An 18,857-nucleotide genomic window follows, 5' to 3' on the forward strand; every position below is an offset into this window, starting at 1 on the left:
TTGTAACATACACAACCAAGGAAAATTGAAATTACTCATATCAGAGATGAGAATTTCTTAGTGAGGCAAAAACTCAAACACCTTGTTTCAATCTAAAACAGAAAACAAAAATAAAGAAAATGCTTGATCTAGACTTCTCACCCACTTAATCATTATTGATCTAATCAATCCCCGGCAACGGCACCAAAAATTTGATGGTGTTTTTGTGGAAAAATGAATTTCCAAAATACCTAAAACTAACCGGCAAGTATACCGGGTCGCATCAAGTAGTAAAACTCACTTAGAGTGACGTCGATCCCACAGGGATTGAAGGATTGAGCAATTTTAGTGGGTGATTAGTTTAGTCAAGCTAACATTGAAGTGAATTGTGTGAAATTGTAGCCAACAGAAAGTAAATAGCAATGAATTTAAAGTTGCAGAATGTAAATTGGCAAGAAACTTAAAGAGCAAGAAATGTAAATTGCAAGAATCTTAAATGACAAGAAATGTAAATTGCATGAAATATAAAGGGGAGTGGGTGCTGGAAATGTAAAATTCAACAAGAAAGTGTAAATAGCAATCAAACAGAGAAGTAAAAGATGCAGCAGATTCAAACAGATTTGGAAAATCACTTGAAAAATCAAAATAGAAAGCAGCTTGGCTCAATTGCGAAATCTAAATGAGAGGTTGAAGATCTTAGGAGCTCAATGAGACTAGAAAACAAGTCTAGATCTCAATCCATTCCTTGATCCAATAGCAAACAGATTGAAGAAGAAATAGAGATGAAAGCAGTAAAGAGAGCTTTGATTTAAATCACAATTCACTGAAATTATGCAGACAAGCAAACAGAGAGAATTTTCAAGGTGAGATTGAAACAGAATTTCTTCAATTATCAACCTAAGATTCAAAACAAAAAGAAAAAAAACTAAAAGAGAGAGCTCTCTAATCCTAGTGCTCCCTAGTGGAGCCAGCCTCCTGGTGAAATGAAACTAATGCCTTTATATAGGCTTTTACAAAATGAAAATGAAGAATGAAAACAATATTTACAAAAATGAAATTCCTAATCTAACTTCTCTGTGTGCCTTTGAGTCATGTGGGCTTTGTTTGCTTTGGAGTGGAATTGGGTTGAAGATGGATCCGGATGGTTGCTCTTGGACTTGGGAAGAAATCCGCTTGTGAACCGGGCCATGAACCATTTAAGCTTGAGTCAAAGTTTGAGGCAAAATTTGACTCAAGCTTTTTTTTGCAGCTAGCCTCCCGTGCTGTCATCCACGTTTGCTCAAAGTTTGAGGTCAAACTTGAGCTCAAACGTGGCTTCTCCCTTGCAACTCTTTTGGCCAACGTTTGAGGCAAACGTTGGCGCAAACGTGGCTCAATTAAACCTTCAATCAGGGACTCTTCTTCATGCTCAAATGGCGCCAATGTTTGACCTCAAGTTTGAGGCAAACGTTGGCGCAAGCTTTTTGTCCTCCTGGGTAAAATTGTTCAAGCCAACGTTTGACCTCAAAGTTTGAGGCAAACGTTGGCGCAAGCTTTTTGGCCTCTGGGTGAAACTTTTCAAGCCAACGTTTGACCTCAAAGTTTGAGGCAAACGTTGGCGCAAGCTTTTTGGCTTCCCTGGGTGAGATTTTTGCAACCTTACATGCATGCTTGTATTTACCTTAATAAAGCTTAATGCATTAACATTAAAGCACTTATTTGCAATGTATGGCTTTAATAATGTTTTAGTGCATTAACGTTAATTGCATTAGAAATTAAAGTTTGCATGCTTTCATTGCTTTATTAATTACTAATGCCAATGCTTTCATTTAATGAAAATGGCATAATACTAACGTGAATAAGCCCAGGTAGCATGCATTCATTTTCATTGGCATTAGTAATTAAGTTTCATGCATGTATAAGCATTAATAATCATATGCATGCATGCTTTAGCTATTTATTCATGATAATGCATGCATGAACATTAATGCATGATAATAAGGCCCAGGCTTCATGGTCATGGGCCACTGTAAGATCCAGAAATTTCAAAAAAATCTTATTAAGAACTAATTTTGATTTATTTATTCATTACATGCCTTAACCTCAGAAATTATTTTATTAAAGATAATTAAAACAAATTTTGATGGATTGAGTTTAAAGTAATTTAAAGTTTTATCTGATTTTATAATTATCGAATTATTTTCTATATTTAAATAATAAAGTTTAGCAAATTGATAGTTAAATATATTTCTAAGTAATTTTAAGGGATTAAATTGGATTTCAAATTAATATGATATACTCTAATTTTATTAAAATTATTATCAAATTCAAATTTAATCCCAAATTCTCAAATCAAACCCTAACTAAACAAAATCCTAATTTTTCTACCTTAATAAGATAACGGATACAAAATTGTTTTCTTCTATATATTTATATAAATTTTAACTAAATAAATATTTAATATAAATACTATATGCTATGTGTATTAAACAAAAAGACTACTAACCTTTAAACTGTTAAAGAGAAAATAAAGATTAATAAACTATTAAACCATGCTTCTTTTGAATGTCAATTCTCTTCTTTGACCTCATCATTAATTTTCTTTCTTTTCCTTGCTTATTGTACCTGCCGCCACTAACCCTTTTTTTTCCCAAAAATCAATTACTATCAGCTTCAGAAAAAAAAACTAAAGAAAGAAAAGAAAGGGAAGAGAGGGGAAGGGAGACGCAGGAGAGGGAGAAGGGGGAAGGAAAGGAAGGCGGTGCGGTGGGTGTCACCGCCACCGCCGCCGCCGCTATTGGCAAGGGAGAAGGAGATCTGAGAGGAAGAGGGTGCCGGGGATGAGGGAACTGCAACAGAAAGAGAGATCCGCGAGAAGAGGAGGAAGAAGACCACACCTAACCACGTTCATCCCGCCGACGCGCCGCCACTGCACAGCGTCGCCGCCATGCCTTCGTTGCCATCGAACGCCGTCAAGCACGAAGGGAGCCAGACACCGCGGGGAAGAAGTTGCTCGTCGCGTCATAGTCACCGTTGCTGGGGCTGTGAATCGCCGCTGTGAACCGCGCGAGAGCCAGTGGAGGAGGGAGCCTCTGCTGTGTCACCGTTGAGCTTCCATCAGCGCCGAACCGCCATGCCGTCGCTGCCATCGTTCAGACTGTCGGAGACCATTACCGAGCTCCTCGCCGCTAGAGGATGCCCCTGCAGCTGCCAAACCCCATCGCACTCTAGTTTGGGTTCCGGCTCTGGTTCGTTTATGCTGGGTTTTGTTCTCCCGAGTGCCGGAGCCGCCATTTTCTTGGTAAGTTTTAGCCTTGTTTCAGATTTCTTTCCTTATCCGTTGAAATCCTTATTACCGTAAGAGTAGTCGCTTAAGTCGTATTGATTGATGATGGTGTCGCAGTGAGTTTTTCCGCTGCTGGTTGAAGCCGCCGCTGTTGGAGCTTGCCGGAGTTAACCGCTGGAGCTGCGGCTGTGCTGTACTTAGTTTCTTGTCGGTACAGTAAGTCGCTCTTGCTCTGAAACTCTCTTAATTGCTGTTCTGTTATATGTGGCTGAGGTTTTGCGATATTATTTGCTATTTGATTGAGTTTCGGTTATTTCTTATTACGATTAGAGTAGCTGTGGTTGCCGCAAAAGTGGTTTAGAGCTGAGGATGAGACTGCCGCGTTGTGGGCCGAGAGAAAAACTGAGTTTATCGTGTAGCTAAGTCGTAAACTGAGGTAGGGTTTTTCTTAATATCTAATTTATATTACAGAGTTGTGATAAATAGATATTAATGTGAGAGAACATATGCCTGTGATTATAATTGTCTTCTAAATGTGGTTGTTTGCTGGACTGAATGCTTGATTGCTTGATTGCTTGAGTAGCTTGTAATTGCTGAAAAGAAGTTAGTTTGAAAGGTTATTTAGCTGATTATTATGAAAAATGGTTTTTCTTGGTTTTGAAGCTATTTTTGATGATGTAAAGGAATTGGCTTTGGAAATGGTTTAATTTTGAGTTAGTGACTTTATAAATGATTTAGTATTTGAGCTGGTTTGATTTTAAAAAGAGATTTATTATGGGCACTGATTCGCTTGAAAATAATTTGATATTGGAACTAGCTGAATCTTGGAAAATGATTGAGGTTTTGGAAAGGTTTGAGAAATGTTTGGATGGGACCCGAAAAGGGTGGCAAAATCCGAATTTTAGAGGAGATGCTGCCGAAATTTTATAAAATTAGAAGTTTCATTTGAAGTAGTTATTTTAAAAGGTTTAATTTTAAACATCATATGATTTAAGATTATTTCATTTATCAAAGAAAAAGTTATGTTTTGGATTGAGAATTGTTAGTGAACGAAACGGAAAGAAGGATGATGATGATTGATTTGAAATATGATTTTTGAATGAATTTGGAAATGGGATATGGATTGACGAATGATGATGATATTGAGAATGGCTTAGATATTGATGAATGATGAATGAATTATTTATATGGCTTATGAATTTGAAATATCTGAGATACGAGGTTCCCTGGATTAAGTGCCGTGGCTTGCCACCACGTGTACCAGGTTGAAAACTCGATACTCTGTTGACCCTACGACGTAAGTGTGACCGGGCACTATATAAATTCTCGGGAATGTTACCCCCATTGAGCAATATTGATTATTTGAGAAAAAGCTATGCATAGACTCTTGGGGATGCACGTCGGGGGACAGTCTAAGGACAATTCAGACTTGTCGGGTTGGCTGGATAACCGACAGATGAGCCTCATCAGCCATAGGACAGGCATGCATCATATGCATTTGTATGCTTTGCTTGGGTTTGAACTTGTTTTGGTTTGCCTAATTGCTAAACTGTTCTTAACTGCTACTTGAACTATTTGCTGTAACTGCTACCTACTTGTGTTTTCCTTGTCTGTCTTGCCTGTGTTTGTCCTGGCGTGCTACATTTGAGAATGAATTTTGGTGCTAAATTAATGATTGTGTTGTTTGATTGCGTGGTTGGTTTCTGATTGAGATTTTCTTATAAGAAAGGAAAAGTTTCGGATTTCTGAAAAAATAAACATTGTTTTTTTTTGAAAAGGTTTTGAACGATTACCTATTAGTTTTTTAAAAGATTCATAAGGCAAAGGTAATCACTGAGCTTGAAAACAGTTTTCTTATAAAATATCTTCTTATGACAACTTTGAAACTTTGTGGTGAGACCGTGTGGTTAGGTTCTCACCCCCCTACAGTTTTACCTTTTCAGGAACCGGATGAAGAAGCATTAAGAAGAGTTATACTACGTTTGGTTTATATGTTATTGTATTAATTAGATTATTTTCTTCCCTCGCCTTTGTTATTACAATTTTGTAAGAGGGATAGGAGTTGTATGTTATATATATATATATATAAGATATTATGTAAGAAGTCTTGTATATGAATCTATGTCTGCTTGTTTTTTTTTTAAGATAAGGTATTTACTTCCAGTTTTTAAAGAAATCAGCAATACAGTGTCGAGTCACAGGCTTCTATTTTAATATTTAGTATGTAAAGTAGTCGTAATACTTCTTGCTATCAGAGTAGCGCAGCCGGAAGCGTGACTTCTGATGGTGAGGGTGTTAGTTTTGGTATCAGAGGGGTCCTTCTTGTAGAGCCTTGGTAATGGACTGATTATGCTTCAATTGCATACTCTGAGATTCTGTCATGTAGTAGGTCTTGTTTAAATAACGAGAATTAGAGCTTTATGCACATGACGGTCTATTGATTAATGCCGTTAGTCGTGCATTGCATAATTCCTGGTATTAAGTTTGGCCGGCTTAACACTAGTGAATTATATATATGTAAGCACTAATGGGTTGTCATAGACGATATGTGAGTCATAGATAACGCGAGTCGCGGGTTTTGGGAACGTTAGAAACTAAGTTCTAGAGATTAGTTCTGTTTCGACGTATAACCTTTGCTCGTGCTTGATGTTATCTTCTTCTTTATCAATTGTATTGGAATCTCTAGTTCTTGATTTCTTCTTGGAATGTGTTTTGGATATTTTTCTACCATATTTTGTCATTCATATATATCCTTGCTTGATTATGTTCCTAATTGTTGCTTGAATCTTTAAGGAACATTCAACCTTAACACTATTAATAAATTTGGTATTTGTTGATTTGATTTCGAATTAGTTTTGGTGTAACGTATGATCCTTGATTCCTAAATCATTTAAAATCTTAAGAGTCGCGATTCGTAGTAAACTAATTATGCGATTTAGTTCTCCTGTTTCGTGTTCTGCAACTATTGTGTGTCCTGCTCGGATTACAATCTTTGGTTTTGTGTTTTTTCGTAAAGATGATAAAAGCTGACCTTGTTTTGATAAAATGTATCAATTCTAGTAATTTTCTTTTACAACTCTTATCTTGGAATCTCTTTTGAAAATAGTTCTATTTTAGTCCTTTTCTGTTTGATTATGATTGTAACCATTATTTGAATTCTGAATATGACAACCTTAGATTTTATAAATATTTTCCTACAAAAAAATAATAAATTCTTTATATAGTTACAACATGCTTTTATTTAAAAGTACTACCTAGTCTTTATTTATTTTTACAAGAATACTTTATGTTAGATTTTCTCATTTGAACATAATTTGATTCTCTTGCAATATTATTCGAATTTTTATGCATATACATATATATTTACTTAATTGTGTATCTACGAACTCTTCAAATTTTCTAAAGCAAGATTTCTATTTTCATTTCAATTAATCTTCATTAATAAACTACACACAAATCATTTTAATTTGAATTTGATCTAGTATAATATAATATTTACCTTTATTTAGTTTTTTTTGAAAAATATTGTATTTATATACTTTCTTCAAAAAAAAAAAAAAGATGAACAAATTCCCTTAGGTTCAATTTGAAGTTGTTCTAAATTGTTGTATTCTCTTTCCTATTATTGCCCATGTCGAAGCTCTTTGATTCAGAATTCCTTCTTAAGCTTTCGAATTAACTCCCTTTACACTACACTTGATTGCTTATATATATACTTGTCTGTTGATAATCTCACGTATTCTTTCAAATCCTTGCGAAGTACCATCCTTGTTCAACTGTCAACCTGAATATTCTCCCGATTTCTTGCAAATACCATTTGTGTCTTTTGTAATCTTCTCAAGTTTAGTAGTTCTTATATGTTAGTTTTTAGGGACGCGATTTGTGCATGCAGAAAGCGAATTTGGTAAGTGTACGAGGTTATAAGGAGCCGCGGAGTTTCGAGGTAATGCAAACATCTATACTTTGTTCAGTTCCCTCAATTGTTTATTTCATATCTTCTCTTTTTCCTAGATAAGATGATCTTCCTCTTAAGTTTATCTATTCCTTGTGGACCTTTCATTTGATTGCGTTCCTACATATTCCTTTGGATTTTGTAAATGACGTCCTTGACTCTGGTCACTTCCTTGTGAATCTTGTACTTTGATTTAGCTTGAATTCAATTCTAACGAATGTACCGTTCTCTTTTCATCGTCTCCATTGAAGTTCTTTAATCTCTCCATATGTTCATCTCTTATTTGTAAACTGCTATTTGAATCCTTAAGAACGTCTATCCTTGTCATTATACTTCTCTTTATGAATTTTGTACTCTTTGACAAAATATTGGAATTGTTTTGGGTACGATGCCGACCCTTAAATCTTTGAAAATGTAAAGTACCCCTTTTTATTATATTGTATTGGCTTATGTGTTCTAAATTGTGCCACTCAATTTGATGTATCGTTCCTCCTCTTTTCTTGAAATGTAATTTAAATTCCCTTGCTTCGCCATTTGTACCTTACGCATATCTTGACTGGTTACACTTCTGACTATGTTAAAATTTTTGCAATACGGCTATTGATTCCATACTTTTCCACGAACTATGAAACCCCCGTGATTATTTGAAGTTTTTCGCAGTAATGCGTCACCATAGTCTTTAATCATTCCTTTTCTATGAAATCTCATACTTCTTCAACTCAGCTTGGATGTGTTTTAAACTAATGCGCTGATTTTCTTCTTATTGATCCTGTTGAATTTCTTTGATCTAAAGGTTATCCTTGAAGTTGTCAATTGATTTCTTTCTGGTAAACTTCATTGCTTGAATATCCTTGTTTACCTGCAATTTCATTCATTCTTTCAAATTCTCGCGAACGCGGTCCTTGTCACTTCTCTTTCTTTTCTATGGTCTACTATCCTTCTGAGTATACTCGAGATTAGTTTTGGTATCTTGTGCGACCGTTAGACTTAGTAAACAACACATTAGTCCTTTAGGACACGTTTGATGAACGTAAAAGGTAAAATTCGTAGGTGTATGACATCACAGGGAGTTGTGAAACCTTGTTTTACGGGAAAGAGTTCTATTGATGTGGGACTTATGACCAATAGTAAGGTTTGCAAAGTGTTTAACAAAGTTTAAGACCTTCGGATAAGTTACTCATTGAAGTATGGTTAAGAATGGTGGAGATAAGTTAAGTTGAAGTTTGTATAATTGAATCTCTGAAGTTGGTATGAGATTAGTATGCGAACATTAAGCACATCGTTTTAACCCCAGCTTGTTTTATAACCTTTTGCCGTCTTGCTTTACCATCACATATTTGAAACATATCATCTTATACATCAAGCCTATCTTGTAACTTTTGTTTCGCATCACACTTATATCCTTTATAACTTTATGGCATGTGAAAATCTTGGTATTTGAAACTACATGTATATATATATATTGAGGACTTTTTGCCATTTCTTTAAATAAGTTCAAGAGTGAAGTAATATAAGAATCTCTTTTATTTTGCATCAATTTTCGAGGACGAAAATTTTTTATAAGGTGGGTAGGATGTAAGATCCAGAAATTTCAAAAAAATCTTATTAAGAACTAATTTTGATTTATTTATTCATTACATGCCTTAACCTCAGAAATTATTTTATTAAAGATAATTAAAACAAATTTTGATGGATTGAGTTTAAAGTAATTTAAAGTTTTATCTGATTTTATAATTATCGAATTATTTTCTATATTTAAATAATAAAGTTTAGCAAATTGATAGTTAAATATATTTCTAAGTAATTTTAAGGGATTAAATTGGATTTCAAATTAATATGATATACTCTAATTTTATTAAAATTATTATCAAATTCAAATTTAATCCCAAATTCTCAAATCAAACCCTAACTAAACAAAATCCTAATTTTTCTACCTTAATAAGATAACGGATACAAAATTGTTTTCTTCTATATATTTATATAAATTTTAACTAAATAAATATTTAATATAAATACTATATGCTATGTGTATTAAACAAAAATATTACTAACCTTTAAACTGTTAAAGAGAAAATAAAGATTAATAAACTATTAAACCATGCTTCTTTTGAATGTCAATTCTCTTCTTTGACCTCATCATTAATTTTCTTTCTTTTCCTTGCTTATTGTACCTGCCGCCACTAACCCTTTTTTTTCCCAAAAACCAATTACTATCAGCTTCAGAAAAAAAAACTAAAGAAAGAAAAGAAAGGGAAGAGAGGGGAAGGGAGACGCAGGAGAGGGAGAAGGGGGAACGAAAGGAAGGCGGTGCGGTGGGTGTCACCGCCACCACCGCCGCCGCTATTGGCAAGGGAGAAGGAGATCTGAGAGGAAGAGGGTGCCGGGGATGAGGGATCTGCAACAGAAAGAGAGATCCGCGAGAAGAGGAGGAAGAAGACCACACCTAACCACGTTCATCCCGCCGACGCGCCGCCACTGCACAGCGTCGCCGCCATGCCTTCGTTGCCATCGAACGCCGTCAAGCACGAAGGGAGCCAGACACCGCGGGGAAGAAGTTGCTCGTCGCGTCATAGTCACCGTTGCTGGGGCTGTGAATCGCCGCTGTGAACCGCGCGAGAGCCAGTGGAGGAGGGAGCCTCTGCTGTGTCACCGTTGAGCTTCCATCAGCGCCGAACCGCCATGCCGTCGCCGCCATCGTTCAGACTGTCGGAGACCATTACCGAGCTCCTCGCCGCTAGAGGATGCCCCTGCAGCTGCCAAACCCCATCGCACTCTAGTTTGGGTTCCGGCTCTGGTTCGTTTATGCTGGGTTTTGTTCTCCCGAGTGCCGGAGCCGCCATTTTCTTGGTAAGTTTTAGCCTTGTTTCAGATTTCTTTCCTTATCCGTTGAAATCCTTATTACCGTAAGAGTAGTCGCTTAAGTCGTATTGATTGATGATGGTGTCGCAGTGAGTTTTTCCGCTGCTGGTTGAAGCCGCCGCTGTTGGAGCTTGCCGGAGTTAACCGCTGGAGCTGCGGCTGTGCTGTACTTAGTTTCTTGTCGGTACAGTAAGTCGCTCTTGCTCTGAAACTCTCTTAATTGTTGTTCTGTTATATGTGGCTGAGGTTTTGCGATATTATTTGCTATTTGATTGAGTTTCGGTTATTTCTTATTACGATTAGAGTAGCTGTGGTTGCCGCAAAAGTGGTTTAGAGCTGAGGATGAGACTGCCGCGTTGTGGGCCGAGAGAAAAACTGAGTTTATCGTGTAGCTAAGTCGTAAACTGAGGTAGGGGTTTTTCTTAATATCTAATTTATATTACAGAGTTGTGATAAATAGATATTAATGTGAGAGAACATATGCCTGTGATTATAATTGTCTTCTAAATGTGGTTGTTTGCTGGACTGAATGCTTGATTGCTTGATTGCTTGAGTAGCTTGTAATTGCTGAAAAGAAGTTAGTTTGAAAGGTTATTTAGCTGATTATTATGAAAAATGGTTTTTCTTGGTTTTGAAGCTATTTTTGATGATGTAAAGGAATTGGCTTTGGAAATGGTTTAATTTTGAGTTAGTGACTTTATAAATGATTTAGTATTTGAGCTGGTTTGATTTTAAAAAGAGATTTATTATGGGCACTGATTCGCTTGAAAATAATTTGATATTGGAACTAGCTGAATCTTGGAAAATGATTGAGGTTTTGGAAAGGTTTGAGAAATGTTTGGATGGGACCCGAAAAGGGTGGCAAAATCCGAATTTTAGAGGAGATGCTGCCGAAATTTTATAAAATTAGAAGTTTCATTTGAAGTAGTTATTTTAAAAGGTTTAATTTTAAACATCATATGATTTAAGATTATTTCATTTATCAAAGAAAAAGTTATGTTTTGGATTGAGAATTGTTAGTGAACGAAACGGAAAGAAGGATGATGATGATTGATTTGAAATATGATTTTTGAATGAATTTGGAAATGGGATATGGATTGACGAATGATGATGATATTGAGAATGGCTTAGATATTGATGAATGATGAATGAATTATTTATATGGCTTATGAATTTGAAATATCTGAGATACGAGGTTCCCTGGATTAAGTGCCGTGGCTTGCCACCACGTGTACCAGGTTGAAAACTCGATACTCTGTTGACCCTACGACGTAAGTGTGACCGGGCACTATATAAATTCCCGGGAATGTTACCCCCATTGAGCAATATTGATTATTTGAGAAAAAGCTATGCATAGACTCTTGGGGATGCACGTCGGGGGACAGTCTAAGGACAATTCAGACTTGTCGGGTTGGCTGGATAACCGACAGATGAGCCTCATCAGCCATAGGACAGGCATGCATCATATGCATTTGTATGCTTTGCTTGGGTTTGAACTTGTTTTGGTTTGCCTAATTGCTAAACTGTTCTTAACTGCTACTTGAACTATTTGCTGTAACTGCTACCTACTTGTGTTTTCCTTGTCTGTCTTGCCTGTGTTTGTCCTGGCGTGCTACATTTGAGAATGAATTTTGGTGCTAAATTAATGATTGTGTTGTTTGATTGCGTGGTTGGTTTCTGATTGAGATTTTCTTATAAGAAAGGAAAAGTTTCGGATTTCTGAAAAAATAAACATTGTTTTTTTTTGAAAAGGTTTTGAACGATTACCTATTGGTTTTTTAAAAGATTCATAAGGCAAAGGTAATCACTGAGCTTGAAAACAGTTTTCTTATAAAATATCTTCTTATGACAACTTTGAAACTTTGTGGTGAGACCGTGTGGTTAGGTTCTCACCCCCCTACAGTTTTACCTTTTCAGGAACCGGATGAAGAAGCATTAAGAAGAGTTATACTACGTTTGGTTTATATGTTATTGTATTAATTAGATTATTTTCTTCCCTCGCCTTTGTTATTACAATTTTGTAAGAGGGATAGGAGTTGTATGTTATATATATATATATATATATATATATATATATATATATATATATATATATATATATATATATATATATATATATAAGATATTATGTAAGAAGTCTTGTATATGAATCTATGTCTGCTTGTTTTTTTTTAAGATAAGGTATTTACTTCCAGTTTTTAAAGAAATCAGCAATACAGTGTCGAGTCACAGGCTTCTATTTTAATATTTAGTATGTAAAGTAGTCGTAATACTTCTTGCTATCAGAGTAGCGCAGCCGGAAGCGTGACTTCTGATGGTGAGGGTGTTACAGCCACGCTTTTAAAAGCGTGGCCTAAGGCTCCAAAGTGTGCTCCAACTTCAAAGTGTACCCCAAAATTCCTCTTTTCTTCTTTTAAGCTTATTTTGTGCTATTTTGCTTCTTTTTCAACTTATTTCCTGCAAAATTTATAAAATCAAAAGATCAAGGAAATATACCATTTAAGCACAAAAGAATGCAATATTTAAGCACTAATTATCAATTACTTGTATGAAAAAGCATAGAAAAACATGACATGGTGACATGTCATCACTTGTTGAGTTTGATGAAGAAGGTTGACCTTCTAATCATGTGCCTTGAGCATCCACTGTCCAAGTACCACATATCCTTTTTGTTCTTGGATGCTAGGCAAATTTACATTAAAACTTCAAGTAACCTTATGTATCCAAATTAATTTAGATCCTTTGAAGTTAATCCACCTTGATTGTCCAAGTGCATTGAAATCATAGACAACATTATAAATTTGGTTTTCTACTATTCTTTTTTCAATGAAGCATTGTGAGTATGAGTGACCAAATTTCTTACAATTAAAACAATGATTTCCTGATGCTTGTTACTGGAATTAACGATAGTTATGATGCTGGAAATGATTAAAGGATTGAGATTTTCTGGTTTTTGGAAGAGGTACATTTCTTTTGACAAAATGCCTTTTGTTGTGATTATTCCTTTTTGCAAAAGCATTCAAACCAGAATTTTTGAACGCATTTGGTCCTTTTGAAGGAGAGGTTCTGTTGTTAAAAGATGGATTTTTGAAAATAACCTCACTAGTTGAAATATAGTCCAGACCCGATTTGTTTGATACAGGTTCAGTTCTTGAAGATAATTCAGTTTCCTCAAAATAAGAGTTTTCAAATTCTTCTTCATAGGTAGGAATAAATCCAAAACCAGATTTGCTTATAGTAGGTTTTGTTTTTGAAGAAGAGGTTATGAATTTTGTGGAGGAGTTATCAAAAACTGCATCATCTTTTGTCACATATCCTAAACCAGATTTTTCAAACAATGGTATTTGATTTGTAAGTAATTTGTCCAAGTTGCTAGAACTTTGAGCAAAATTTGCTAAATCACCATTCAGTCTTTTAATCATTTTATTTAATTTTTTTATTTTTAGCTATAAGCTCTTGAGAATGGTCCATAATGTGCTTTCCTTTTAGTTTTTCAAGTTCAGATTTTAGAAATCTGTTTTCTTCAATAATATCCAAAGCACATTCGGTTTCCTTCACCTTTTCTTTCAAAAAATCATTTTCAACTTTCAACATTTTTTTTTTCAGATTTACATTTAGTATATTTTTCCAGCAGTTTTGTAGAATTTAGTGTGAGATCATCAATTATAACATGTAAATCATCTATGAACAAGTCATAGTAATTTACCTCATCAAGTTGATCATCACTAGCCATGAAGCAGATTTTATCTTCACTTTCGGAGTCTTCTTCCTCATCCGAATCATTCTCAAGATCCTCCCAAGATGCCATGAGCACTCTCTTCTTTTCTTTCTTTCCTTTGTCTTCCATCTTGAGTTTCGGACAGTTGTACTTGAGATTTTCAACTTCCTTACAGTGGTGACAAGTCACCTTACTCATGTCCTTCTTGTACGCTTTTGAGCTTGATCCTTTGTACTTGCTTTTGTTCCTCATTATCCTTCTGAGTTTCCTAGCAAAAAATACAAGTTCATCATCTGAAAAACCATCACTAGACTCACTCTCTTTTGATTCTATTTTTGACTTAAGGGCAATTCCCTTTTTCTTTGATTCCGGGTTTGTGTGTGTGGCTTCATAGGCAAGAAGGTTTCCTCTCAGCTCATCATATGTTATGGAACTTAGATTATTACTCTCGGCTAGGACAGTGGCTATTGTTTTCCATTCCTTCGTGAGGCTTCTAAGGAGTTTTTTCACTAGGATGTGTTCTGAGTAGGTTGTACCCATAGCATCGAGGTTGTTGATTATAATTGAGAATCTCTCAAACACTTCATTAATACTTTCTCTATCCTTCATGTTAAACATCTCATATTCTTTTTGCAGCATATCAATCTTCGTTTCTTTGACCTGTTTAGTGTCTTCGTGTGTAACCTGGAGTTTCTCCCAGATCTCTTTGGCTGTCTTGCATCTAGACATATTTCGGTACTTTTCAAAGCTGATAGCACAGTGAAGAAGGTTGATGGCTTTAGCATTTAGCTCCATTTTCTTCTTGTCGTCATCATTCCATTCAGTTTCTTCTTTTGGAGTCACTACTCCATCAGCGCTTGTTTTGGTTGGAATTTTGGGGCCGCTTACAATAATCTTCCATATATTGTAGTCAATGGATTGGATGAAGATCCGCATCCTCTCTTTCCAGTAAGCATAGTTCTTCCCGTTGAAGAATGGAGGCCTGTTGTTTGACTGGCCTTCAGTTAGAGTATAAGCAACTGTGGTTGTGCCCAAGTTGTTCGCCATTGGACCTTTGCTCCACGTGATGAAGCTTGATTCTTGAGACCTTGGCTTTAGATACCAATTGAAGGTTGTAGAAGGTTTAGATAAGGGGGGTTGAATCTATGGCCTTCTTTTAATTTAAAAAAATTACCCTTTCAATTCAAACTTTAATTCTGAATCTGTTTGAACTTAGCAGCGGAACTTTTATGAGACAATTTGGTTTTGTCTCATGAATTTCAGAAACCAGAACAGAGAAGGGAAGAGAGAAGCTGACACCATCATGTATCCTGGTTCAGTTGTCTTGTGCAATGCAACCTACATCCAGTCTCCACCACAACAGTGGTGGAATTTCCACTATAGTTAAAGTATTACATACACTAATTTCAAAGGATTGACACAATCCTTTCCCTCTCAAGTTCTAACCTAACTTGACTTGATTATGCTAATACCTAACTCTTCACTCTTAGTGCTAACACAACTAAGAAAGTGGTACCTCACTAGTACAAGATACAAGATACAATAAACAACCTAAAGAAATCTGAAATCACTCTAGGCGTTTCACTCAAGTGTATCACTCAACCTTTTTCACTCTTTGAATTTTTTTTAAGCTCTCTCTTTCAGACTTTTACCACTCAAAAAATTACAGAAATATATACATTAAAAATGAAATTACAATATGTGAAACATGAAGGAGATTGATGCTTCAACAGTCTTGCTTGCTATAGGTTGAACCGGATTCACTTGACTCTGATTTAGTTCCTTATTCTGGCAGAATGCCTCTTTAACTAGAGAGCACTGTCCAAGTTGATGAACTCTTCAGAGAAAACTTCTCAGAACAAAAACTTCAAACCCTGGTTCTCTCTCCTTAGCTTTAGAATGATGAAAAAATTTTCTTTTGTATCTCCTTGCATGTTGCTGAGTTGCTCTCTACCAAGTGAACTCCTCGAGCTGTGTGCTACCAACTTAGCCTTTCACTTTCTTCTATTAATCACCAATTTTGAATTTTGAAACAGATCTCTTTCTCTTGACCAAATGCCTCAGAATAGCAAATAAGAAAAGTTTTTCAATGGCAATCCCACATCTAAACCCTTGAGATACTACTTTGTCTCCAAAAAATAATCTTGCCCTTTGATTCACAGCAGTGTATTTCAGAAATCACTTTCTCCATTTATCTCAAATCGGAGTGGTAGAGAGTTGGAGAAGGAGAGAAGAAAGTAAGATGCTTGCAAAAGGAAATGAATCACCTTTAGCTTCTAACTTAGCTTGATATGGTTTAATGTGGGTGATTAGACCTCAACTTTTTTACTTAACCCTTCTCTTTCTTTCTTCTTTGGTGAATGACTTTGGAACGAAGCTCTCTCTCTCTCTCTCTCTCTCTCTCTCTCTCTCTCTCTCTCTCTATTGTCTAAGTCTGACCGAAATAAAAAAGTGAACGTTGCTTTGGAGGCAAGCACTTGGAGGGATCAGCTTGAGAGAAACACCTTGGGCATGGATTTTATTCACTTACCATTCAGCCCATGTGATTTCTTTGTCATTTCTTATTTGGCCTTTGTTTGTAAATGTTGCACACTATGAGTGCTTCTGATTTTGTTGCCTTTAGTTGGGCTGCTGCAATATTAAGTTTTGGCCTACATCATTTTAAACAAAATTATCAAAACTAATTGGGTAATCAGCCCAATAAAATTAATGTTTGTCATCATCAATTATGTTAGTTAATTTCTTAACTCAACAATATATTTTATACTAAAAATTACTTATTTAAACTAAACATATTTTAAGAGCCTAGTTAATATTTTCTATTATAGAAATCTAATTCTCAACAAGCCGAGGGATTAACAAAATAGTTTTAATCAAGATTTTGAAAATTGGATCGGTTCTTAAATTACTCTAATTAATGATACAATTAGTTTAATTATGGTTCAATTGAAATAAGCGTTTTATAATAAAATAATAAATAAAATATAAATAAACATACTAAAACATAATCATAGTTTAACATAAACCTTAAAATATCATCTAAATTTAAAGTACTATATTAATCAAACTCTTATAATCTTATCAAAGTACAAACTCAAAAAAGTCAAATAATAAAAGAAAATATCCAAATATAAAATAGCAACATGTCATCAATCATTAAAATCTACAAAATCTTACTACAGATTCGCTGCATTTGAATTGTCTTCACCTTCATTTCCTCCATTTTGAGCAGAAGAATCAAAAGATATAGTATAAAGACTAATATTATTACTGCTCTTTTGATGAAAATCGGCATTAATATTACCTAACAAAATACACGACGTGTTATCAATATGTTAAAAACTAAAATCATTCTAATAAATAATTAGAAAATAAATTATAATATTCACGACGTTGTTGCTTTTCTTGTAATATTGCTTCGGCGATTGTATCTTCAATTTCATCATCATCTTTTTCACTAAAACTTATTTTTCTTTTGCTTTTGTTTCTCTTAGTTTTTTTTATAAGCCTTCCTTCTGATTTTTTACATATTAAGGAACTTTAGGATATTTTTTAACATCTCTAGTTAAAAATTAGTCGAGTTCCGATTCGGTTTGATTAGCCAATTTTCGGTCGATTTAACAGTTTACAAGCAATTTTTGAGTTAGCAGTTTTGTTTGTGGGACCAAATTGCAAAAATTTAGGTTTTCAATTGAACTAATTTGATCAATTTTTAGAACCACGGTTTTACTCTGTCTGCGTTTAGAAGAGACAAAGACTAGGAGACAAAGATTAAAAAACTGAATTTTTAAATTATGTTTGGTGTAAAATGTATAGGATTGAGTGATATCTTAATATTTTGTTGGAAAAGAAAAAGTAATGTTAGATGTGAAATTAAAATAATTAGACGATGATAATTTTAGAAATAAATATTATTAAAATTTTATTTTTCGTCAAAAAATTTTCAATCCTTCTGTATCCTTATTTTTTAAAAATTTTGAAAGGACTAAAATTTTGTGTTTTGTAAATGAAATTTTAACTCTAATCTTTAACTACTAATCATATATCAAATTTAGGTAGCGTTTGGTTTATGTATTTTTTAAGATAGAGACATAGACATTAAAGACATAGGCTGCGTTTGTTTATAAAGACAGGACACTGAGACAGGTACACACAGACATAAAATTGTGTTTGACAGAAGAGACATGAACAGAGACAATGTGTCCAGAGATACTAAATTAGTGTATTTTGTGTCCATTCTGACAGGAAGGACACGGAGACACCAACAAAGGACACAAATTATTTTTTATTTTTTCTTTCATTATTCTTGTTAATTTTTCATAATTATATTTTTTATTATTATATTTTTCATCTCAAATTTTTTAAATGAAAAAAAGAGAGAATAAATTAGATTTTCATAATTTATTCTAATTTATCACCAAATAAAATACAAGAACACAAAATTTTGTGTCTCTGTCCATCAGTGTCTTGTCCTATTCTGTTCTCAGTGTCTTGTCTTGTCTTGTTCTCGAAAACAAACGCAGCCATAGAGACAAATTATTAGTGTCTATATACTATACTGTATTTGGTAAACATTGAATAAGACACAATAAAATTAGAAAAAAATTCATATTATCCTTATAAAAAGAATTAGCCACCATTGCTACCACTATCATCCACCATCTCTACCACTACAAATTCATCATCACACACGATTCATCACAAATTAATTAGCAAAAATTTTACAATAATCAACAAAAATTTTTATTTTTCAAAAGAAAAACAAAAAGGGAGGAAAAAGTAACTGAAAAGCAAACTGTGAAAGGAGAAGAACCAAGGTAGAGGAAGAGGCGGCAATGACAAATTCGAAGAGGAAGAGGAAGAGGCGGCCGTGGACATCGTGAAGAGGGAGGAGAGGCGACAGCCATAAATCTAGACGAAGGAGGAGACGAGTGGCGACGTGCGGATCTGGACGAAGGAAGAGACTCAACAGTGGCGCTCGGATCTAGACGACGAGATGCGGCAGCGGAAGGAAGAAGGAGAGGTGAAGGAAAATGGTCAGTCATTAATGGATAGAGAAAAATAGAAGAGAAAGAAGTAGAGTT

General features: G+C 34.8%; 2 long non-coding RNA genes across 3 annotated transcripts; both read left to right on the forward strand.

Moving 5' to 3' along the window:
* The first annotated feature begins 2,633 nt into the window (after window positions 1–2,633).
* Window positions 2,634–5,312, forward strand: LOC112720469 (uncharacterized). Of its 2 annotated transcripts, none has more exons than XR_003162181.2 (4): window positions 2,634–3,259; window positions 3,362–3,460; window positions 3,575–3,680; window positions 5,174–5,312. It is a non-coding gene; the product is annotated as an uncharacterized lncRNA (long non-coding RNA). The 2 variants fall into 2 exon arrangements; XR_011867354.1 differs by having other exon boundaries at window positions 3,580–3,680.
* A 4,101-nt stretch (window positions 5,313–9,413) lies between these two features.
* On the forward strand, window positions 9,414–12,097 carry LOC112720470 (uncharacterized). The gene is made up of 4 exons (XR_003162182.2): window positions 9,414–10,043; window positions 10,146–10,244; window positions 10,359–10,464; window positions 11,959–12,097. It is a non-coding gene; the product is annotated as an uncharacterized lncRNA (long non-coding RNA).
* The last annotated feature ends 6,760 nt before the right edge of the window (window positions 12,098–18,857 follow it).

This window comes from Arachis hypogaea, chromosome 11, assembly GCF_003086295.3.
Source record: "Arachis hypogaea cultivar Tifrunner chromosome 11, arahy.Tifrunner.gnm2.J5K5, whole genome shotgun sequence".
In the NCBI taxonomy this organism is placed as follows: Eukaryota; Viridiplantae; Streptophyta; class Magnoliopsida; order Fabales; family Fabaceae; genus Arachis; species Arachis hypogaea.